General features: G+C 40.8%; 1 long non-coding RNA gene and 1 pseudogene across 1 annotated transcript; both read left to right on the forward strand.

The window, feature by feature from the left end:
- Window positions 1-11803: 11803 nt before the first annotated feature.
- On the forward strand, window positions 11804-20678 carry LOC132669096 (uncharacterized). The gene is made up of 3 exons (XR_009606001.2): window positions 11804-11937; window positions 15038-15130; window positions 17038-20678. It is a non-coding gene; the product is annotated as an uncharacterized LOC132669096 (long non-coding RNA).
- Window positions 20679-23001: 2323 nt separating this feature from the next.
- LOC132668386 (small ribosomal subunit protein uS8 pseudogene) lies at window positions 23002-23412 on the forward strand (annotated as a pseudogene).
- The last annotated feature ends 2986 nt before the right edge of the window (window positions 23413-26398 follow it).

Raw genomic sequence — 26398 nt, forward strand, 5'->3', positions numbered from 1 at the left:
TGCTTGCACTCTGTCTCTGTCAAAAATAAATAAACTTTAAAAAAAAAGAGAGAACGTCATTTTCCTTAAAAACAAAAACAAAAATAAATATACACATGTAAACAAGTAGAGTCTTCATTCTACAGAAATGTATATGAAAAGTGCTATTATTGAAATGAACACCAAAAAAAAATTAATAGAGCTTGTAATGAGATACGGAAAGCTGGAGACTTACATGTCCTCATCACTATTTATATATTTGAGACTATTCTTTCTGGAATCACAATAGGAAAACATTTAAGGAGAAAAAAAAACACATCTGCACCCCCTAGAAAGCTACTTAACTTATTCCTCAGGATGTGTAGGAGCTTGAGGGTGTTGACAAATGTGCAAAATAAATATGTAAGGTGGTAATGACCAGTCAGCATTTTAAGGGTCTGAAAATATTTTTTAAATCAATAAGCCCCAATCTTGGCACATTAGCAACTACTGGTATACTAAAATGATCTACCTGGAAGGCATGGGAAAGTCAGACATTGTCCAAAGAGAAGCAAACAAGTTTGATTAATGAATGAGTTTGTACTAAACTTCTAATTTTGCCCATCAAAGCAATGGTGAATCGAGCCATTAATGAGCAAATATATGTTTTTAGATGACATTCTAGAAATACACATCAGAGAGAAGGTGCATCCACAGAATAGCTAACTTGGAAAGATTGGACAAATTTAGTAGGAAAAAGGCAAGAAGAACTTCTTAATCAGACTTTGTCAATCATCACCCAAACCACAAGGAGAATGGCAATACCATAACCAGGCCTTGTCAGCAAGGAAAGCAGAGGTGAAGGAGCCCCAAGAGTTAAAACCTTGTTTACTATGTCTAGAGGTAGTGCAATCTATATACCAATCACTGAAGTCATTTAAAGCTTGCCTGTTGCTGACAAATGTAGATGGACAGATATGTAAAGATGATGCGTCATGAACTACAGCTGATGAATTTCCTGCAGAAGCCCCTGTACTCACATCAGAAGTGTCAAGAGGTGACAGAGCTACATCACACTGAGTCTGGCAGTTTAATTTGGTGTCGGCTATTAGTGTTGACTCTCAGCGCTATTGCCATTCAGTGTTTCGCTGGCAAGGTGACACAGCCTCAGAGATTGCTAAATTTCTTTGTTGAGTGAAAGAGAGGTTGCCTGGTTTGCACAGTAATCCCTTGCTGAACAATAGGGACTGCAGAGGGGCAGGGAGAGGAAACAGGGAGAAAAGGAATTTATTTCACAGAGCATGCCTTAAACTTCCCTTGCACAATTTCAGGTAAGAGTTTGATGGTTTTGTTGGGTAAAAAAACAAATGTCTGGAGCAAGGATGATTTGTGTTGATGGTCTGGCTGACTTAGAAGCTACTGAATGCACTGGCATGATGGAAGTACTCTCCTTACACTGGTCCCAGTCAAACCACCACATTTGCTCAGGAAGGAGGACTTCATGAGCTGCTCTGACCTCTGAGTGTCACCCATCGAATCCAGTAATCTTCCTGTTCTCCTGGCCCCACCCTTGTGGGAGAGGCAGGCTTTGGCAGTGTACCCAAGGACACTTCAACCTTCCTCGGTTGCCCTTTCTCCAGAAAAAAGAGAAATACTACCTGTATCCTACCTCCCTCCCCACTCCATGCCACTGCTGGCAGGGTAAGAAGGTATGGAGTACAGGCCAGGGAAGCCCTTGAAAGTCCACACTGCTTAAGGGAAGCCTGACATTGACTGAAGGGAATTTGGTCAAAGGCTAATAACAGATAGCTCCTCCTCCACTCTTCCCAGAACAGCACTACCACACAACATGGAGGCCACAGGAAGGTGATGAGGATTACCAGCTCCTAGGATATACCCTTCCAGAACTGTCTGTGGGACTAGGGCAGCAGGGTCAGGGTCAGGGTCAGGGGGACGGTTGGAAGAAACATGGAGAGGAACTTATAGTCATTAATAGTAAAAATAATCTCTGTAGCAACAAGAAAAGCATGACTCAAAGTTTAAGCAACTTGTCCAAGGTAGCAATTAGAATTAGAGTAGGCCAGGTGCCTGGGTGCCTCAGACAGTTGAGCAGCTGAGCATCCAACTTCAGCTCTGGTCATGATCTCACGGTTCGGTTCGTAAGTTCAAGCCCTGCATTGGGCTCTCTGCTATCAGTGTAGAGCCCATTTTGAATCTTCTGTCTCCCTCTCTGCCCCTTCCCTGCTTGCTCGTATGTGTACTCTCTCTCTCTCTCAAAAATAAACATTTTTAAAAAAGAAAAATGAGAGTAAGGAAAAGAAAAAGCACTGTAGGAGCTCTATCTTATAAGAACTAGAACAGATTGCAATGTTTCCTAGCACCTGCACTACCACACTGGCCAAGAGCCTGCTCACAGTACTCTGCTCCTTACATTTTCATGGAATTTTATACTTGTCTGTAGCTTTTACACCCATTATCTCATTTGAGTCTCATTTATTTCCTGAAGTCACTCCCAGAAGCCACACTCTGGTACTGAGCTCTTCCAATATTGCAACTTCCACCCACATGCTTCTCTTTTATAGAAGAAAGCTGCATATTCCAGGACAATTTCACCCAGTGCCAGGGAGCTGACCAATCAGAAACTATCACAATAGCATAACTCAGACAATCTATGGTGAAAAAGGTAAATTTCTAAGAGGAAAATACATAGGTTAGTCCAAGGAAGTCTGTACAAACAAGGAATGTCTGAGATAACTAAAACATTAAAAAAAATTTTATTTTATTTTGGGGAGCACACACGTGGGAAGGGGTGCAGAGAGAGGGAGAAAGAGGATCCTAAGTGGACTTTGTGCTGACAGGCTGACAGCAACAAGCCCAATATGGGGCTCAAACTCATGAAACGAGATCATGTCCAGAGCTGAATTTGGAAGCTCAACTGAATGAGCCACCCAGGTGCCCTGATAACTAAAATATTTTAAAAGAACATCCTCGGAGCGCTTGGGTAGCTCAGTCAGTTAAGCCTCCGACTCTTGATTTTGGCTCAGGTCATGATCTCACTGTTTGTGAGATGGAGCCCCACATCAGGCTCTCTGCTGTCAATGTGGAGCCTGCTTAGGATTCTGTCTCCCTCTCTCTCTGCCCCTCCCCTGCTTATGCGTGCTCGCTCTCTCTCGCTCTCTCTCAAAATAAATAAACATTTCTTAAAAAAAAAAAAAAAAAAAGAACACCCTCAATTCAATCTCCAATCTAAAAGTCCTTGGAGATAAAAATTCACAATGATAGTATTCTTACGGGATTTTTTTTTTCCCTGTGAACATTTCTCCAGTGGAAGGACCCTGTGTATTTGATTTCTGCTTTCTGAAAACATCTCCCTTCTATAGGCATCTTTGTAAAAGTTTCAGAAAGATCCTGTAAGGGATATCAGGCTATATAGCTGGACGTAATGTACAGAGCAAAGACAGTGAGAGTCCCCACTCCACACTGGTCACCCACCTGTAATATCGCGTCCATCTGCAGAAGCGGCACTTCGTGAGGGGTATTGGCCAGTGGAACGCGTCCACAGGAAAGTAGCTGGGGCGCTATGGAGTCGACATTACAGTGCGTGGTTGAAGCGCCTTGGCCGGAGAAGATAGGAATAAGTACAGTCTAAGTCTTCAATCAGTTGGAGAGTTGCCAGGTGAAAACTAAGAGATGTTTATAAAAACGGGCTTTTCCTGCACTACCCACAGAGGGGGTCCACATGGCATTTTTCTGGTTTTCTGCGGTAACTTAAAAGGAAACTTGCACGATGTCCAGAGCCCTTGATGCAAATAAAGGAGAATATCCTCTAATTCCTTGCAGAGGAACCCACTTAGGTGGCACCATCCTTGATTTCCCAATGGACCATCCATTTGCAAAAGGAAAAATGATGGCACTACCGCATAAATCTGAAGAGAAGCTGAAAGAAGCCTCGGCTGACAGCTTGTGGCATTTTTGCCACTGAAAACCTGGCTGGTGTCACTGTTGTATCCTCCAGAAATACTGGCCTGTGGGCTGCGCTGAAATGAAGTTTGCTACTGCCACTGGAGCCACTCCGGTTGTCTGCGCTGTTCAGCCCCGGAAGTCTCATTAACTGGATCCAGGCAGCCTCCGGGAAGCCAAGACTTCCACTGGTTACTGATCTCAGGGCTGACCACCAGCCTCCCGTCTAATGTTAACCCCCCTACACGGCCGGCCGTGTAACACAAACTCTCTTCTGTGCCCCCGCGGGCAGTGCCACCCTAGGCCACAACAAGGACGCTCCTTCAGCGTGTCTGAGGTGGTGGTTCTCCGCGGGAAGTTCTGCGCATGCGTGGGACCACCCTCTGAACTCCCGCGGAAAGTCACACGTGATCTCTTTTGTAGGGAGATCCTGAAGAGATTGAAAAGGAAGAAAGAGCAAGCCCCTCCTGAGAAGACTGTGCCAAGGTGGAATTTCAGGGAAAATGAACTGCTTCACCTCCAGAATTTACTGCTACTCGACCCTCAGTCTCAGACTGGTCTGAGGGCGGGCAGGTTCCTTCCTGAGGACTGGAGCGCTCAGCCTGCTTCTGAGGGACTGGTCCGCAGCTCCCGCCTCACAGGCCACTGCACCGGTAGGAACAACCACTGAGTGAGTGATCTTAAACTGTTCTTCCACAGACTCTTAAGCAGAAAATGGAAATGAGATCGATGGAAAATAAACAGTTTCTTAAAACAAAAACAAACAAAAAAACCCGCCAGAGTAAAGCCCAAACAGCGAAAGTTTCAGAAGGGAAAATATGAAGAAAGACCTAACTAGTGGCTAGACTGAATTGAAATGAGCCGACTCAGGAGGCCATGAGTTGCCTCCACAGGGAGGCTAAGTGCTTTGGGGAATGTCGTAGACGGATCTGTTCATCCCATAAGGAGTTGGAGTAGTTATTGCTCAGGTCCCTTCCCAATCTAGGTGCCCTGGAATCTTCTCAGTTAGGCCATAAAGTATTATAGAAGAATGAAGGAACTCAGACATTACGTGTCCTGACCAAGGGTGAGGAATAAACCGTTGTACTCTATGAGGTAGGAAAGGTCGAGATAAGGAAAATGACTCAGTGGGCCCCTCCTAGCTTCTCCAAGCCTCCAGGTTTTCTCCCTATTGTTTCAGAGAGGTGTCAAGGGAAGACACTGCTGGTGAGGAAGGTCCACCTTCTTCCAAATCTGACTGGATTCAACTGGTTAGTTTTTTCTCAAATGAAGAAACAATATCTACCTTTTAGGGAGGTTGAAAGTTTGAGGGTCTGGAATATACAGAATATAGCAGCCCTTTCTGTCCTGTTTCCTCTGCTGTTTAGAAAGGGTTCTCACAGACCACCTGATCAAATCTCTTCATTTTTTTTAGGCGAGGAAACTAAGAGCCAGAAAGGTCAACTGTGACTAGCAGAGCTGGGCCTTGAGCATCGGTCTCCTGGTGTTTTATCCAGTGGTCTTTCTTCCACCAAAGACCATTTTTATTCACTGGGGATACAAATACCAATTTCTCCAACAAATCAATGGCATGGAAAGTGAATAGATTAAAAGAGATATAAAAGAATCAGCTAAATGCACTGGTTGGAACTTGTTTAAATTGTGATTCAAAAAAACCAATTGGAAAAATATATTTTGGAGACAGCAAAACTGAGTATGAACTAGGTTGCAGATAGGATTATTTACTGAAATTTGTATTCAATGTGATAATGGTATCAGGCATATATAACTTTTTCAGTGTGAATGCATATTAAAGTATTAACAACTTTTAAAATATGATGCATGGGATTTGCTTTCAAATACCACAGAAAAATGGTGGGAGGTAGTAATGGATGAATTGAGATTGGTAAATGTTGGTAATTGTTGAAGCTGGGTAATGAGTACATGGGGGTTTATTAAACTATTCTCTCTACTTTTGCGTATACTTGAAAATGTACATTTTTGAAATGTTTAAAAAGAAAAAAATATTAATCCAGACTTAAAGCTGAGAAGTTGAAACCACAACCTCTCTCCTGTCTCCAGTAGAGCAATAATGGGGGTGGGAGTGGGAAAGGTTGCCAAGGCCTAGATCACTGCTGCTCTCCTGAGTCTTTCACTCAGCACCCCCTACCTTCTCACTGAAGATGCTGGGGACGGGTGCAGGAAATCACACTGTGCTTTATATACATTTATCCCTCACACTCATCTGATGCACAATACCATGGTAAATACCAGATATGGTGTTAGCATTCATCAGTAGTTTATGTCACCAATTCTCACCCTCCCTTTGTGGTGTATCTTTTTCTACACACACACACACACACACGCACACACTAGGAACCATCAACAGTACAGGAACCCATTTTGTTTGTGTATTAATCACAAGGAGGAAGACCTACATACCATTGGATCCAAATGGAAACTTACCTGTAATATGGAATCAGAGTGTGGTTTGGCTTTGGACTACAATCCCTTCCCCTGTTAATTCTCTCAAGAGATTTGAGTAATTTGGGCTTTCATAATTAAAGAAGTTATGTCTTTGTGGGAACATATTGAAACACCTTTCGACTTGAATATATTTACCACTGGAATCTTGATCTAATAGCTTATAATAGTGACTCCAAGGGCATTTACAGGTCTCTATCCAGTGACTTTATGAAAGGGGTTAGAGATGGAGAAGGGCAAAAGAGAAACACACACACACACACACACACACACACACACACATACACATACACATAGCCTTGGGAAATTTCTTAAAATGATCAGGACTATTTACCTTCAACCAAAAAGAAACTTACCTTGATCCTAACACATTTGCTCCCTTCCAGGTACTAACCATCCCCATCTCTTTTTACTGCTGTCATCTAGTCCATCAGTGATGCTGTCAGCCATCACAGAGATCACTTTGATAAGTCAGAAATTTGTCAAATATTATTGTGGCCAATATTATTACAGAGGAAATAGGGAGAGAAGCATGACTCAGGTTTGGACTCCTGGAAGTAAAGCATGGAGGCATGAAATCATGGGGTTTGATTCTAGGACCCCACATACTGAAAGAAAGCATTCATTAATAATTGTTAAGGAACACACCTCTAGGCCCTATTCCCCTGTAATGCAGACCCAGTGCAGGTTGGTGTTAGTGTGAGTGTGGGAATCACATGTCCCCCTTCTTTGTGTCTCCCACAAAACTCAGCACAGTACTTAGCACCTCATAAGAATTCAACAAGTGATTAATAGATTGAATTAGAGAGTTGCTGTTTGCAATCTCGCACCAGGCACAAGATTCCCAAGATTCACCATTGCTAATGCCCATGGAAATTTATCCTGCTCCAAACTATATACTAATGCAATGGTTTTCTAACCCTTAAGTCTCAAAAGTATGATTTACAATTGGAAAAAAATAGAGGTATTTTTTATCCAATTGCATCTTTCAGTTTAAGATACTGTATTAGACTGAAATAGTTATTATAACTGTAATTCAAGAGATTATCTCTTCTGGACTCATCCCATTAGTTACAACAAAACCCCATCATTAAAGACTTTACTGCCTTACTGGGACAGAACTTGTGATGAGTGACTGACTTCCACAACTGGCTTAGGGAACCAGAATCATTCATTGAACCAAAGGAAAAGGACATCAAGGAAAGAAGAAATCATCAAAGACTAACTCTCTTAGCTCACTGTTTTTTCCTTTTCTTGAGTCAGACCACTAGCATCTCTCTTGGAAATGAGATAACAGAAGACGGACTTGAGTACTCAATGATTTCAGTGGGTCTGCAGCACTTATTAAGCACTGATTGTATACAAATCCTTCAATGGCATAGCTGTGGCTGAAGAACCCACTGCAGACCTGGCCCATGTAGGCTTTGCATGAGAAGCTTATTGTCTTATCAAGAAGCCCTAAAAGAGAGGAGAAGTGTTTTTCAAAATAAACAAAAAGTGGCATAAAAACTGGTAGAAAATAATAAAATGCAAATGAAATACCCAAAGGACAGGGAGAGTTGGATTAAGGCCACAATTAAATTGACATAGGCAATAACAATTCCTTCCATTTGTACAATACATTTGAAAACAATACAGTTTTCACACCCATTACCTCTTTTAATTTTCAAACAATTTTATGAAGTAAGTTTTATCTTCCCCAATTTCTCAATGAGAAAACTGAGTCCTGTGTAAGTAAAGTGATGTGTCCAAAGCCCCTGAGCTAATAAGTAGCAAAACTGAACAGAAAATAACTCAGTTCTAATCTGCTGGATTCTAGCCATTGCTGTTTCCATTTCCCCACATTATCACTCAGTGTTGTGTATCTGTGCAGAGCTCTCCTTTTACAAAGTATTTTCACAAGGGCTTCATCATTTGGTCCTCTCAGTAGCCTGATGAAAGAGGCAGAGCAGAAACTCCACAGGAGAACAAACTAAGAAGTTGGTGAACTTTCCTGCCTGAAGTCTCCCAACCAATGATTGTCAGTGCATCCTGACTTCCAACACAGGAACCATATCTAACTGTGATTTTATGGCAGGGGTGAGCAGGAGAAAGGACAAGTGCAAATGAGGGCAAGTGCACTTTCATTTCTTCCTGGATCTGTACCTGCAGGTAACAGTTCAAACCCTGAGACCAGAAGAGGAGAGGGACTAAGATACAAACCAGTCTGTTCTCTCAGCAGCTTACTTGCTTTTCAGAGCATCAGGAGTGGTGGGGGTTCCTTATATATCCCCCATAACCCAAATCACCCTGGACCCCTTTGCTGGATCAGGACAATGGAGTTGGATGGTGAATTTAAATCGTGTCCCCAGCTCCCAGCGCTAACTTGTCTAGCCTGTCAGTGGAACTGCCACAGCCTCCCTTGTTTTGCATGCCCTCTGTGAGGATGAAGAGAGAGAGAAAGATAACCCCAGGGTGAGCAGGAGAACCACTTTGGGAAATGTATTCCCGCAGCACCCGGGAAAGAGCAGGCTAATTGGTTCCAGAGGCGGCAGCGGAGGCAGCACAGGCAGGTAGGATTGCGCGGTCCTTTATTGACTGGTGCAGTCACTTGTTGGGAACCCGTGTTCATTAGCTGTGTGTAAAGTGATATTAGAGGAGAGACGCTGGGTTCTGTGCTGAATGATTGAGCGCCCTACCTGATGGGAGGTGCATTATGTAAAAGCGCCTGTGAGAGTAATCGAGTTACTTAAGTGGATGTGTTGAGCGTATCTGAGAAAGTGCTGCCTCGAGAATGCAAGATCAGGGGGCGTTGAAATGTGAAAGGCAACTCTCTGTGAACTGAAATAAGCCCTAGACTTGAAGCTGCACTTCAAGTGCACTCCTTCTGAGTCTTCCCACTTTCCCTGTGCTAACTCTTCAGGTTTCTGGGCACATGTGGGTCAGTGAGCATCAGGATCTGTTTGTCTAGCAGACCCAGGAGGAGAGTGGAGAGGCCAACTTTTCTTCCTTCAAATCTTCCTTAGTCCTCTCTGTGACATGAGGAACCTCCTTGGCTAATCCCTAGGTTTTAAAAGAGTCAAAGAAATGCTTAAAAAGCTACTAAACCAGTGATATCTCATAGCATGTTGCTGCTCAGGTGAAAAGTGGCAGTATTTGCCTCCACACCCCTAATGTTTAGAGGTATAGAAAGGAGAGTCTGGTTAGCATTGGCCTTGTCCTGAGATCAAACAAGTACAGCAACCCCCACAATGGGGTGTGTCAAAGGGCCACACTTCCATCTCTGTGGCTCCACAAAGTGATGGTCATCAGTGCCCTTCTTTTCTCCCTCATTCATTACCTTCCAAACGCCCTTCCTCTTCTCTTAACCACAGCTTCCCGGTGAGACAGTGACATTCACACAAAAGCATTTCTCTGACCCTACCCCCACCCACTCTATAGGACCTGCAGACTCTTCTAGTTCTTCCTAAATCATCCCAAAAGTCCCAGAGGCGTTTCCTAGGTGCTCCAAACCAAACTAGTGGGCTACCAATGTCCCCTATCCCTATAACACAGGGTTATGGGTGGTGTCTTTATGACCTCTTGCACAAAAAGTAGTGCCTGTGTACATCCTAGTGTCTAGGACTCTGTATCTCTTATGCAAATAGACCATGGCTGGGTCTACACTTCCCAACCCAGTTCCTCCAAACATGACACATTCTAGGGAGAACAGAGCTTCAGCTCATGCCATGACCCAGACCACTTTCAATGGGTCCTAACCACCTATACAATGCAACCCAGATTCTTCAGAATGGCATTCAAAGCCCCAGTCACTCTGCTTCTGCTTCAGCTCATCTTCCAACTCTGTCCTCCCACTCAGATCATCATACCCCGCCCCCCATACACACCACTTGCCTTTCACTAAATACACTTGAAATTGCTGCCTGCCATGGGCCTTTATCCTAAAGGTCTCCTGTAACTGACCTGCCTACCCCTCCACCCACTGCTGCTTTTCAAAATCCATCCTGTCAACTAGCAAGACCCAACATGGGCTTTCCTCTTTTCCTCACAGACCAGGTTACATCACAGTCAGTAGTGTGTGTCCCTACCTCAAGTGTGCATCCTGAGGGCAGGGTCCCCATCTTATCTATCTAAATCCCTATTGTCAATAACAGAGTGCTTTGCACATAGTGGGACTCAATAGTGGATTGAAGAGGCTGTAGGCATCTAAAAAATGATGCCTGCTGAAAATAAATCATTTACATCCTAATTATGAAAATATTTCTCTATTTTGTTTCTTTTACCTGAATGTGCTCAGGGAGGAGAAGAGGACCCAGAAATGTCAAGATTTGATAGACAAGGTTAGGATTGGGAAATGCCTGAAGCATGGCCTGGGGGGCACCCACATTTATATAAAATGGGAACCAGAGAGGGGCGCCTAGGTGGCTCAGTCAGTTAAGCATCTGACTTCGGCTCAGGTTATGATCTCCCAGTTCATGGGTTCAAGGCCCACGTCAGGCTCTGTACTAATAGCTCGGAGCCTGGAGCTTGCTTTAGATTCTCTCTCTCTCTCTCTCTCTCTCTCTCTCTCTCTCTCACACTCTCACTCTGCTCCCCCTGCCCCTCACGCTCTGTCACTCTCTCAAAAAAGAAATAAAACATTAAAAATTATATTAAATAAATAAATAAAATGTGAACCAGAGAAAACAAAGAAAAAGGAGAAACAGTGGAGAAAGAAGATAGTCAAAACAAAGGAGCACATCACCAACTCTCCTAGGAGGATTGACCCCGACACTAACAGTTCATGCTAGTTGATAGCCTTCAGCCTTTTTTATTTCAACTTTTTTTCATAGAACAAAGAGAAGTTGGAATCATCAAATATTAGAATTACATAATCTATCCCCTTCATTTTATATAGTCAGAAATGAAGGCTCAGAGAGGCAAATTGACTCCCCCAAGGTCACATACCAATTAGCAAAGTCAGAACTAAATCCCAAGTCTCCTAACATGTGCTTTTTTTTTTTTTTTTTACAAATATTATAGTCTTTTCTTCCCACTTGTTTATCAAATAGAAATGGGAATGAAATTAAAGGATGAGGAAGGATGAGGCAGAGAAAGAACTAAAAAAGAGTATTCATTCATAAATCTTTGCTACACTCCAGTGCTCCCCCAATAGTGGAAGGCTTTTGTAAATTCCCTTCCTTTCATGAAAAAGGACAAGAAGACATGGAATTCACAAGTGACTGTGTATCCAGTTGCTGAATATCAGCCCCCGCCCAACTATGTACAGACCTCCAATCCTCCTCGCTAGAATCTTGACATTATTGTCCTTAGCACTGGTCTCCAATCCTGCCAGACTTTCCTCTCTGATTTATTAGCACAGACCCAGCACTCTAAAAACATAATTATTGCATTTTGAATGTATTTCCTATCTATAGGCTGCAGGGGCTTAAGCGGCACATAAACTCTTCTGACACTGAATTATACACTGGAAAACCAAAATTGTGCATTCTGAAAAACCAGCCTGATAGCTGGATGATCTGATGTCTTGAAGATTCAGGGTGACACTCATCAACATCTGCCATATGAATGATGACGGTAATCAATTTTAACATAAAGTACACAGTTTACAGCAAGGAAGGAAGCCTCGTAGATCTTTCTTAATCATCTTAATATGGGCTATTTCCTGAGTTTTAAAATATACCTCCAGATTCTCACCGTTGATCTAGAGAGAAACTATGGAATTGTTTTGTGACATTACTAATAAAAGGGAAAACAGAGGAGTTAGGTATCATGTTTCCAAATGAATTGTGTCTGGGCAACAGTTAGCATTAAGCATGGGTCCCTCAAGCTTATCCTTCTACCACCCCTTTATATCACCTTTAAAACTACAAGTGGATTAATGCCTTATACTCCTCACAGTCTCTGGGCCCCTCTGGGATTCCAAGGCAGCCTTGGGGTATGTATAGTGACTTAGGGCTCTTTCCATCTCTTCCATGTGTTCGCTGTGCAATCATGAGGAAATAGCTGTCTGTGCCTTGGTCACCTCAGCTACAAAATGGGGATAACACCCATCCTGTATTGGTTTTCTAGGGCTTCCATAACAAAATACCACAGGCCACATAGCTCAAACAACAGTATTTATTTTCTCACAGCTCTGGTGACTGAGTCCAAGGTCAAGCTATTGGCAAGGTTGATTTCATTCTGGGGACTCTCTTTTGCTTACAGATGGCTGCCCTCTCCCTGTGTCCTCACACAATCTTTTCTCTGTGCTCACACATCCCTGGTATTTCTCTGTATGTCCAAATTTCCTTTTCTTGTAAGGTTGCTAGTCAGACTGGCTTAGAGCTCACTCAGATGGCCTCACTTTAATGTAATCGCCTCTTTAAAGACCTTATCTCCAGAGGTGCCTAGGTGGCTCAGTTGGTTAAGTGTCCAACTTCTGCTCAGGTCATGATCTCACAATTTGTGAGTTCATGATCTGTGTCGGGCTCTGTGCTGACAGCTCAGAGCCTGGAGTCGGCTTCGAATTCTGTGTCTTCCTCTCTTTCTGTCCATCCCCTGCTCGTGCTTTGTCTCTCTGTCTCTCTCAAAAATAAATAAACATTAAAAAATTTAAAAATAAAAGACCTTATCTCTGAATAGGATTACATTCTGAGTTACTGGCAGTTAGGACTTCAACAAATAAATTTGAGAGGGACACAGTTCAGTCCATAACACTCCCACACTGTGATGTGATCATAAGAATTGAATGCAATAATGGATATAAAGTAGCTAACATAGTGTCTCTGTATAGTAAATGCACAGTAAACACCAGCTATTAGTATTATCATCATCTCTTTTGATAATATAATTTTGAGCTTTAAATAAAATTCAGAGCTCATCATGCGTGTTTCTTGTTTGGGAACTTTGCACTGTCTTTGGGAGCTTTTGGAAAGAATAAAGTTTTGAATACCTCTTCAGAACCTGGTTTGACCTATCTTTCCTACCTTAATCAGTTCTTCACATACCTAATGCTCTCTGTCACTCCAAACTTGCTGCTGTTCTCCAGACTTGCTGGTTCCATCACACATATGGATACCTCTCTCTTCCACTACACAGCCTTTAAGACACATACTAAATTTCACCTCTTTTGTGAAACCTTTCCCCTAAACCTTAGTCAAAGTTAGGTTTTCTTATCTAATTATACAACCAATTCTCTTTGCATATAAATTTACAATATCATATATTGCTTTGTATTTTAACTATTTGCCTATGACTATCTGTGGCTTATTTATCCTTTTTCACACAGACAAAATTATATTGGAATATAATAAAATGTATTGTAATTGAATAAAATTGTGTTAGAAGGAAGAGAGGAAGTGAGAAAAGGCAGATAAAAGAAGATATAGAGGAAAAAAGAAAGAAAAGAAGGAAAGAGGAAGGGGGGGAAAGGGAGAAAAATCCAGCAAACCAAACCTGTGAAAAAGTTAAAAACAGCACAAAGGAAGCCAGAGGTCAAGTCAAAAGACTAAGCTCACCCTGTCCCCATTGATGCAGTGTATAGACAAGACCAAAATTATCAGATAGACAGGAAAACAGATGTCACTAAAGAGGCAAATCTTTTTCAAGAGCATCTATACTTCCATTGGCAAAGTTTTAACTTCAAAGTTGGTGGAAAGCAAAGACTGGAACCTACTTTCCCTGGAAGATCTAGTCCAATGCGTGCTTAATAAATTTGAAATGGGGAGCTCTGCTAACCACTTCTGGTTTGGTGCTGCCCAATTTGAATTGATTTTTGCTCAAATTATTAAAATTTTTCTTTTTTTTTTAAATATAATTTACTGTCAAATTGGCTTACAGACAACGCCCAGTGCTCATCCCAATAAGTGCCTCCTCAGGGCCCATCACCCATTTCCCCTCTCCCCCACCCCCCCCCCATCCACCCTCAACTTGTTCTCTGATTTTAAGAGTCTCTTGTGGTTTGTCTCCCTCCCTCTCTGTTTGTAACTAATTTTTTTCCTCTTCCCTTCCCCCATGGACTTCTGTTAAGTTTCTCAAGATCCACATATGAGTGAAAAGATGATATCTGTCCTTCTCTGACTGACTTATTTCACCCAGTATTAAAATTTTTCATATGCCTCAGTTTATCTTCTAGCAGTTCTCTTGTCAGAAGAGGGAACCAAAAGAGACTCCTGATAACCCCCAAGGGCAATGAGCAACCAGACATATAGGCGCCTGTTGAACCTCTTGAGCTCACTGCTTTCTCACTGTCTCTGTAGGTAGTGGATAAGTGTCTTTCGGATCCTAGCTCTGCAGCTTTTAGCATTAGAGCTTTCAGACTTGTTTGAGCATTTCTTTTTCTAAAGTGGGTCTGTAAACTGGCCAGAGTCAGACTGGCTCCAACTCAAAACCCAGACTGGGTCTGGCATTGTACTGGTTTTGACTTAGAAACTGGACTGAGCCCAGGATCAGAGTGGGTCTGACTTAAACTGGACTAGGCCCAGTGTGAGGCCTTAGATGAATAAAATTTTGTTTTACAGTTGAGCAAGTAGGTTAACCTTACCAAAAGTCATCTTGAATTTTAGTGACCACAGTGGGGAACTTTTAACCATCTTAACTAAGCTGATCCATTTACAAGGTACCCTAGAGAAAAAGAGATCTCAGCCAGGTACTCACTATAAAGCATAGAGGAAGAATTATTTTTCCTCCTGTGTAGTTTCTGGTGACCAAGATGAGACCCAATGGGACACCGCGCTCACTATGGAGCCTGCAGACAGCACCCTGGGAAACTGGCAGAAGGCAGTACATGGTAAGAATTCTTAACAAAGTCAACTATCCCATATCTCTGTCTGTGGTGCCTGGTTGAAAGAGGAAGGTAAAATTTCATGCTGTACCTTTCTTTCCAAATTCAGGTTGGCAGGAAAAAACATTGGTTATTGATTCTTTCTCTCCCAGGAATAGCTATTGCCTTCTTGTTTGTCTTGTTTTGTGTCCTGAGAATTCAGCTTGGCCACTGTCAAGTTGGGGGGGGGGTGGGTCCCAAAAATATGGCCAGACAGAAATGTGTGAAATTTATATATATATATACGTATATATATATATATATATATATATATATATATGTATATATATATATATATGAATGAAATAATAATCCACATGCTATTCCCTTGCCTCAGAACAGTGCCATGTTCAGAGGCAGGATATGGTTCATTCCTCTGGTTGTTCCTTATACCTTTCCAAGAATAATCCATTTAGTTGTCCCCCACTGATGCCTTAGAGGGGCACTCTGAGCTCCCCAAATTTCTGGCGGTTCTCAGGAGAGGAACATGAAGCAGGATATATAGACCGTCACTTATTTGGAAGGTACCAGAAAGGCCTTCTACTCAAAAGTATACCCTATCCCAAATGCAAACTGGTATAGTCACTATAGAAAACACTATGGAGGTTCTTCAAAAAACTTAAAATAGAACTACTGTATGATCCAGCAATTCCACTACTGGGTATTTACCCAAAGAACATGAAAACACAGGGGGTGGGGGAGGCAGGCCATACATGCACCCCTGTGTTTATTGCAGCATTATTTACAATAGCCAAACTATGAAAGCAGCCCAAATGTCCATCAACAAATGAATGATAAAGAAGATGTGGTATGTATATACAGCGGAATATTACTTAGCCATAAAAAAGAATGAAATCTTGCCATTTGCAACAACATGGATGGATCTAGAGTATATTATGCTAAGTGAAATAGTCAGAGAAAGACAAATACCATATGATTTCATTCATAGGTAGAATTTAAGAAACAAAACAAATGAACAAAGAAAGAGACAACCAGAAAAACAGACTCTTAACTATAAAGAACAAACTGATTGTTACCAGAGGGGAGGCAGGTAGGGGATGGGTGAAATAGGCCAAGGGGATTAAGAGTACACTTACTGTGATGAAGCCTGAGTATAGAATTGCTGAATAACTATTAATGTACGCCCGAAACTAATATAACACCATATGTTAACTATACTAGAATAAAATTTTTTCTAATGTAATTAACTGATTGATTAATTGATTAACTAAAAAGTATACCCTAACCCCATGACTTGCTTCACATATACAGATACTCACAGGAAACTAAGTTCTAGATGTTAACACCATCTAATTAAGTTTTTTTGCTTGAAATAAGAGAAAGTGAAGCCAAAAGACGTTGATATTTAGCCCCAAATCAACCAGCTCGTCAACAGGAATGTAGTCCAAGTCTCCTAATTCTGAGTAGCAAGCATTCCCCTCTCTCCAGATAACCCTTTACAAACATGAACTTCCGAGAAAGGGTAACATGTTACATCACTAGAACCTGTGATTTGGTTTAATCTAAATAGCCTAGGGAACATTCCATGCCTGGGCTGTTTGGTAGATGGGTAGAGGCAAGGTGAGGAGGCACCCACAGGACCCAGAAGATTGTGAGAGACAAGTTCTACCATCTTGACCACTTTGCCTAGGCACTTGGAGCTAAAGTAGCAGAATGATTCCAGGCCTTACATTCGTAAGTGTTCAGATAGCATCTTCTAGAAGAAAGGATCTGAGAGAATAGAGGGGCAGGAGAGTTTGACAGTTAGCTTTCCTCTTATCCCCAACTTGTCCAGCCACACCCTGGTCCAACTATCATGGAATTATCTAGGAGTTCATTTTCTCTTTGCCTCTCTATCCCTTTTAACTTCACAGGAATGCTACTACTTAAAGATGAATATTTGCCCTTTCAAGAGAACACCTTGGAATAAAAGAGAAAAAGAAAGACACTCTAAATGCAAGATCCCATTGTTATCACATACCATAAAATCTTATCTACCCAGCTACAATGGTGAGGGAAAAGGTGGGAGTTCCTAGAAAGTCAGGTGGAGCCAACCAGGTCAAGGCTCTGATCAACCATGCACTGCTCCCTGAAGCCACTGGCTGCAGATGGTTTCTGTGCATCCTGACCCAGCACTGCCCCAGCTGCCAAAGAAAGGAGAGGAGGAGCTGCTGCCCAATTGCTGAGAGTGGACCCAAAATAATCAAGAGCTGCTGCGGACTCAAAATGTGACCTCAGGGCAGGAAATTGTGCCGCAGTGCTAAGAAGTAAAATATCCTGGATTTCCCAAGAAATTCTTTCTGTAAAAATTTTTAATTATTTCAGATAAAATGTTTCATGTTGATCACATACTACATGAATACAGAAAAAGGATGTCTACACAATAATTATAACTATGTAGAAAGTATAATTATGATAGTATAAGAGCTAATGTCTACGTAGTATGTGGGTTATGCACTATACTAAACCCTTGATAAGCATTATCCCCATTAACAATCACAAAAATCAGCTGATATGTGTAGTAGTGGTATTAGTATTTTCATTTTGCAGATTCAAAACCAAACGTGTAGAAATTTAGGCAGTTTGCCTACAATCATCCAGTAAGTGGCTGCACCGGGATTTGAACCTAGACTTATGCTATGGTAGACTCATTATCCTTGACCATTCTTCAACACTCTTGCTCTGTGAATAAGTATGTAAAGGACTAGGAAGGAGCAAGAAAAAAAATAAGGTAGATGAGCTGAAAAGATTAGGAAAATTATATATATATGTATATATATGTGTGTGTGTGTATATATATATATGTACATACACATACACGTGTGTGTAAGTATATATAACATTTAAGTTCCATATATATCATACCCCAGAGTTTCTTAAACTTAGATTTCTCTCAACTCTGTCCTTTTTAAAGGTCTGATATAAGCCATCCACAAGATCGTGAACTCACAAACCCTGCCCACTCAGGAAGCCTTGCAGCCCCCCATCTCGTGGAGCCAAGGTCCAAAGGACAGCCAGTGAGTAATAGCTGCTGCCCCTTCTGACTGGCCTCCAAAACAAAGGGTACATTCAGGGTTGATAAGGGAAATCAGTTTCTGATATTGCAGAATTAAAAAGCACCTTCAAACATTTGCCCAAGAAATAAAGTTCATAAGTGGGATTTCCCACATAACATGTAGTCCCAGCCTTTGTAGAAAAGAGCGTCTGGCACAGCTTTGCCCCACAGCTGTCTGTGTGATATCTGAAAAATCACCTAAGCTCTCTGGGCTTCAGCTAAAAAATGGGTTGGGAGGAGGGAAGGCAGGTGGGTAAATTATTGAACAACCAAAGACCAGGGGCTGACCACAGTAAAGTTTGAGGCCCTCCTCACCCACTGATGTTGAATTTCTCTGGCTTCTCAGCAGCTTCAGCTGCTTCTAGGCACTTAAAACATGTGCAAGAGTCTGTGTCTTTGGATATATACTCAAATTGGGAAATAAAAAGGAAAGGCTCATCTGTTTCCATCCAGATAAACTCTCATCAGATGGAAGTATCTAAAGGTTAAAGCCTCACAAGAAGCAGACTCTGCTCTTTTCTGCTAGACATGAATGAGAAAGGACAAGGCCTTGGGGGTCACTGCAGCCATCCTATAACCACCAAAGGAGAGTCTGCCTGAGAATAGAAGACTAAGGAAGGAGAGCAGAGAAATGGAGAGAAGTCAGGTCTCTCCATTTGAGCCCTGGTCAAACCATACCTGAAGGTACTATTCCATGAACCAATAAATTATCTTTTTTGTTAAAAGCTTTAAAGAAATGAAGCAGCACTAACTGCTAGAGATAGTTCTGAGAAGAGCACATAATTTGAGGTACCAAAAGCTTATTTTGACCAGCTAGAGGTCCTACTTTTTCTGAACCAGGCAAACACCAGCTGTTTCTGAAGGCCTTCCTTAAGGCCTTCTTCATAGTCCTCACAACATACAAAAGGTAAGCCACAACTATTTAGGATTTGACTAACCAGAGAATACTCCAAAAAGAGAAAAGGAAAAAGAACATGTGAGAGTAAGCACATAAGGAAAACTTGGAAGTCCTAGGAAATTCACCCTAAAAAAGAGAAGTCTAAGGATAGAAACTGCCACCTTAAAATATCTGAAGAGCTGGCAGATGGAAAATTAAGGAGGTTTATTCTACACATCAAAGCTTTGTTTACTGTAAACAGGTGGAACACCAACCTCACAAGATGCATGATCATAAAAGGTTTCTTGGTCACATTAGTCTAGAAAATTCTACAAACCATCCCCCTGCTTGGAAAATTACAATACACATTAGCATGTATTAAAGAATCTGAGAGGTCCTGCAGTAAAAAAACCATATTTTGCATTGTTTAGTACAGTATATTAGTCCAAGTTCTTCAGAGAAACAGAACCAATGAGATAGAAAGAAAGATTTATTATAAGGAATTGGATCATTCAATTATGGAAGATGAGAAGTCCCAAGACCTACAGCTGGCAAATGGGAGACCCAATGGTATAAGGAGAGCCAATGGTATAAGTTCTAGTCTAAAAGCCAGGAGGCTCAAAGAGTCAAGTTTTCAGTTTGAGTCCAAGGGTAGAAAAGACTGATGTTCTAGCTCAGTTGGGTAGGAAGAATTTCCTCTTACTCAGCCTGATTGTTCTATTCATATCCTTAATTGATTGGATGAGGTCCTCCCTGAGGAGGGAGGTGATATGCATTAATTGGTCTACCAATTCAAATGTTAATCCCATCTAGAAACATCCTCACAGACACATCCAGAAATAATGTTTGACCAAATGTCTGGGCACCCCATGTCCCAGTCAACTTGACACATAAAATTAATCATCACACACTGTATTTCCCAAAACTTCTCCCACCTCAGAATGCCTCACTAGAACAATGTTTTTCAGATATTAATGGTCCATGGGTCACCTGGGCTATTCTATCAGAGATTCTGATTCAGAGGTCTGGGCCAGACCAATGCATCAGTGCATTCAGGGGTATAACACCTGAATCCATGGATCAATCTCAACACCACTAAATGTGGGACTCCTTCTGCTGTGACTCAGTAGGAAGCACACAGCACCATCTGTCATGTATTTTTGCCCCCAAAATGGAACTAAATCTAAATAAGTCTCCTATATAAGTAACTGTCAGTTAATAGGAAACAGGGTAAACTATTTAAAATTTACTATAATGATACAATCAGCCAAATCTTTAATGTAGCACATTCTGTAAAATGAATGATTTAGTTCCTCCAGCAAATAATACTTTTTTAATGGATGGGGGGGACTGTCATAGATAGAAATATAAAATATATTTATATTAAGAAATATAAAATTCAGTGCAATGTATAATGTGTAGAAACCACCTTTAGAAGACATTTTGGAGACAACCAGACAACATGAATATGGATTAGGTACTACCTAAATTAGAGAATTATTGTTAATTTTGTTATGTGTAATAATGCTGTTATGAATGTATAGAAATAAAGTTGTCATCTGGCCAAGATGCATATTAATGTATATGCAGATCAAACTGTATGACTGAGATTTTCCTTAAATTACTCCATTAAAAAAGCAGGAGGGGGGCACCTGGGTGGCTTAGTCCGTTGAAAGTCTTACTCTTGATTTCAGTTCAAGTCACGATCCCAGGGTTATGGGATGGAGTCCCTATTGGGCTCCACACTGAGCCTGGAGCCTGCTGAAGATTCTCTATCTATCCCTCTGCCCCTCTCCTCCACTTGCACACTCTCTCTCAAAAAAAAAAAAAAAAAAAAGCAGGAGAGAGGATAAATACATTGATATATTGACAACTATTGAGAGTGGATAAGGAAGACATAGTTTTTTTATTTATAGTTTTCTCTACTGTTGTATCATGTTTAAAGTTTTCCATAATAAATATATTTAAGAAAAGAGAAAAGGGAAAAGCATCCCTAGCTGTTTCTTATGCATCCTAAAGTTCTGGTTTCTGGGTAGTGCTAGGACAAATGGATCATAAGGAAGCAGAAATCAACATAATATTTCAGAAGCCTTCTAACAATTGCACATATCTGACTCTGGAGGTATTCAGAGGTAGGTCAGGGATAAAAGAAACTGCAAATGGGACTTTCTGCATTGTTTTTGGAAGCTGGGCAATGACTCATCTTGCCAATAACTTGTGCACCTCAATGCCTTCCCCTTACCATTCCTGGCCATACTGATGTCCAAGGAACATGAAGTTTGCCTAGTTCCAGCCACTTGTCCCCACTCAACATAGTTACAATTCCCAAGTTACGGAACCTCTAATCCCCAGCCCTGAGTATAGTGAGGACTCATGGAATCTTTGGTGTGACTTACCACCTGCCTTGAACTTTTAAAGTGGCTTGTGCGAAACAAAGTCAGTGGACCATTCACCTGAGCATCACTCCAGCCAGTAATTTGAAATATTTGACAGGTCTTGCAAGTAGCCACTTGCTCAGGGAAAAAAACTATTTATTAGGGGCACATAAAAAAGGATATTAATTTCACTTACTGTGCTACATGTATGTGTCCCTGTAGGGTAAAGACAGAAGTAGTTTAAAAAAAAACAAACTATAATTTTTTTAAGTAGCTGTTTTGAGAATCTAGTCAATTTGAATTTCACAAATTCATGTGCTAATTGTCTAGCTTCCCATTTCCAAGAACCACTTGGAATTGTGAGAGATTCCAAATAATGAAAAAAAAACAAGTAATGTCGATTTGTCACCACAGCGCTCATGCTGAAGACAGGCTAATGAAGTTGGCTTGCAAAGTGTCATTTATACTTCGCTCTTAAGGTTATCTGGAGCATTTTATTTCCTTCATTTTTTACCCTTTAAAGGTTTTCTAGCACTCTCACTTGTAGAAATCACCTTTGCAAGTAGTGGCACAATTGAACATAGATGTGTGTTCCTTGTTTCAATTCAGAATCACACACACACACAATTCTTCAGTGCTTTTTCCAATCAGCCATGTCCATGATAACTACATAGTAAGGGATGCCAACCTACAGTTATTTTTCTTCTGCAAATTAATGGTGTTGCATGTCTCTGTTAAAGTAAGTGTGTTTGACTTTTCTATTAAGGTGTATTATCCTAAATGGGCTGTCAGTCAGATTGTCCTCATTAGGAATTCAAAACTCCAAGTTCATCAGGAAATAGATTTAGAATGGCTAATGATGTTACAAAGCTGCCAACCTTTATTCATAAGAAAAATTAGCTCTGTGATATCTCAGGAATTCATCTCTTCCTTTCTCCTCCCACAAAACGTGCTCAGATTCAGGCTCTCCCTACATCTGGCCTACACAAAAGCCTTCCCTCCTTCATCTCCACCCACTTCTCATACACACATACACACACAGCTTTGCTCTTCACTCTGACATTCAAAGCAACAAACCAACTCTATCTCTCACTCCCATTCTCCCACAAACATGCCCACTACCACCACCAAATTGATATCCAAACCACATCACATAGTTACTGTGCCCTGAACAGATTTAGCATGCATCCCTTTCTCCCCCTTCCTGCTTGGAAACCCTTAACCCACATCTGCACCCATCAGAGATATACCAATTATTCAATATCTTTTTCAAAGCTTCTACTTCTGGGAGAACTTCTCATGTCTTCCAAATAGAATTAATCTTTTTCTTATAGGTTCATTCTTTTAACTCTGCTCCCACCATTCTTACAGCACACCTACAGCCTATCTTTTTTATAATCACCCAGAGATATATCTTCTTTTCCACCAGAACATAAGCCCTGGGAGACAGAAACATGTCATATTCATCTTTCCTTCCCAGGCAATACTTAGAACATGGTAGGTACTCCATACATTTTTGGGTTATAGTAAAATGCTCAACAGTTTTTCAAAAAAGATAGGAAAACTGTTTCCACCATCTGTCTGTGCCACCATAATGGTACACATGAATGTCCTGGTGGATGCTCTCAAGAGCATTAACAATGCTGAAAAGAGAGGCAAATGCCAGGTTGTTATCAGGCCATGCTCCAAAGTCATCCAGTTTCTAATTGTAACGATGAACCATGGTTACATTGGCGAATTTGAAATTGTTGATGATCATAGAACTGGGAAAATTGTTGGGAACCTCATGGGCAGATTAAACAAGTATGGAGTGATCAGCCCCAGATTTGATGTACAGCTCAAAGATGTAGAAAAATGGCAGAATAATCTGCTCCCATCTCACCAATTTGGTTTCATTGTACTAACCTCAGCTGGCATCCTGGACCATGAAGAAGCAAGATGAAAATACTCAGGAGAGAAAATCCTAGGATTCTTCTTCTAGGAATGTACTAGATGTGCAAATAAGATTCCTCAATGGACAAAAAAAAATGATATGAAACTATGAACAAGGTATAATATTAATTAAAAAGCAGAAGGAGAAAAATGTTTATACCATATTGCTATCTATGTAAAATAAAATCACATATGGATAGAGATAAGATAGAAAAACAGATAGATTGGTCTCTGATACATCTTTCAATGGATACACACACACATACACACACTCACATAACTGATAAAGTGATTGCCATTGAGGAGAGGGCAGATACACAGGGTCAGTGATGGGACAGAGACTTACTCTCTCTGTATACCATTTTATACTGTTTGAATTTTATTATCATTGCATATATTACCTTGTGCATATATTACCCACATTACTTATTCAAAGATAACAATTCAATTCAATTGAAACTAATAAATGTTTGATTTTAATTGAAGCTGAACTGAACAACCCCGAAATTAATAATAGAACTGGCTAGAGTAGTCAAATTATCCATTCCCAATGAGTTCAGCATTCAGAGTGAATTTTATTCCTCTAATTATATGTTGATCCAATGCCAAGTTGAATTCATTAGTTTTAATAATAGTAATAATGAATACGCTTATAAAATTAACAGATCAGATACAATTTTTTATATTGAGAAATTTTTTCCAAGAGTGTTTAAATTCTATGAGCTTAGAAAATCAGTTCACTAATAATGTGAGGTCTCAGCAATCATTTTTTTGCCCAGTATTATTATTGAAAAGTGTTGACAAATGCCAAAAGCTGAAACAGTGCAATAAATATATCATTAACTCTTAACAATTGTGTAACAATAAACCCTTGTTGGGAATGTGTGCATAGAGGGCATAAAAATTGCCCTTACCGTTCAAAGTATAATATAGCCTGAGAAAGCCCTCTCCATGAACAACTGGAACATGGTATTTGTAGCTAACAGGCTCCCCAACTGGCCTGTGTGGTCAGGTTTGCACAGGTCTATTGAGTAGGTCACCCCTCTTCTAGTTTCCACCATCCTTCTTCTACTTTCATACAATGAAACCACCCACACCACCATACCAATTCAAAATACCATAGTTCCCTCTTAGCTACTTTTATATCTTTCCTTCCCTCATGACCTGTTAGCAAATACATGAACATTCAAAGGAAGTTCAAAACAATAAAAATAAATAAATACTTCCACAACCTTCTTCACCCTCTTCGGTGGAAAGACCCTGCTCCAGACCCTAAGGTTTCATTGCTTTCATCATTATCTTAGCCTCTGGAGCTACAAATATTACATTTGGCCATTAAATTATCCTGCCATCTTTAAGATCCCTTTTTAAAGACTCACCTATGATGTATGAGCAGCACTGAAACCCCACTCCTGGAGGCTTTCAGTGGAATGTTGGGGGCAGAATGGAGACCCAAGGTGGCAGCGGCAGATCCTGGGGGACACTAATGAGGGGCAGGGCCAATGCTCAAGAGAAGCACTACTTGTCATTAACACATTAGCCCCACAGGGCACCATGCCAGTTTTAATAACCAACCAATCTGGCATGCCTGCTCAGCAATGAAAGATCTGGAAACTCCAGGAAAAATATCTGCCTATACATCTCATTTCCAGCAGTGCCCAGAAAAACACTTGTCAACACAACAAATTCGCAGACACTGCTAGTCAGTGTAGTAATCTTTATTAGTATTGCTAATGATAGACATGACTGCCATTACTCTCTACAACAAGTATGGTTATCGTACAGGGTATATACTCAATATACTATCATAGGATTCATGCTAACAATAATAAACTATCATAATATATTTTGTTCACCATTGTATCCTAGCGTGGGATATGGCAGATGCCTAATATTTGTTGACTGTAATTGAGTATTATAAACAAAATGACAGATAATATCTTCTAAGAAAAAAGATTCAGTTTCTTTAAAAGATTTCTGACTCCCATGTTTTTATCTGCAGATATTATCATTTACCTGAAAATCAAAAGAGAAAAGGAGACAAAAAGGAAGTTAGAGATGAGCTATACTAGAAGAAAGACACTGAGGAAAAAGGGACTTTCTGAGCAAATATGCAAGGCATCTTTAGATGTCTTGCCCCACCTTCCTGTAGTCAGTTCTCTCTGGAACAGTATGAGAAGCAGTCCTCTCCTTTAGACAAGAAACCTTGTAATATTTTAGCCTCTCGCTCTTTTATTTAGTGCCCATCTCTTTCTGTGTCCTCTGGTCCAGGACACTCTGAATTGCTTGTAGGAAGTATTTGGAACCACTCTCTCCTAAATCAGGAAAAGACATCAACAATGCCCTCCAAGTTCCAGGTTCAGATTGTACACTGCTAGTTGGCAAGAATGTTACTATGAGCCTTTTGAAGAGCAATTTGGCAAGGTAGTAGCAAAAGCTGTAGAATCATACATCCCATTTGGCCCAATAATTCACTATTTAGAAAGCCAACCTAAGGAAATCATCCAAAATACCTAAAAAGCTTTCTAGTCAAATTCATTCAGAGCATCATCTATAATAGTGAAAATCTGGATACAACCTGGATTTCTAATAATACCAGAATGTGTTATTCTACTCACATGTTGGAATGTTATATGACCATTAAAAAATATTCATGAAAAGGGTGGCTTTTCATAAAGCCTGGGTGGCTCAGTCAGTTAAGCATCCAACTTCAGCTCAGGTCATGATCTCACCATTCATGAGTTTGAGCCCCACATCAGACTCTCAGCCATCAGCACAGCTTCAGATCCTCTGCCCCTCCCTCTCTCTGCACCTGCCCAGTTCACATTCTCTCTCTCTGTCTCTCAAAAATAAACATTAAAAAATTATTTATGAAAAGTATGCAACAAGGAGGAATCCTTATGTCTTAATAGTAAGTGGAAAAATATGTGTATATAGGATGACCTCAATTATATTAAAATGCATAAAATAAGGGACTCAATTTTGTTAAGAGAAAC

Source organism: Panthera onca, chromosome B3 (genome assembly GCF_046562875.1).
Source record: "Panthera onca isolate mPanOnc1 chromosome B3, mPanOnc1 haplotype 2, whole genome shotgun sequence".
NCBI lineage: Eukaryota > Metazoa > Chordata > Mammalia > Carnivora > Felidae > Panthera > Panthera onca.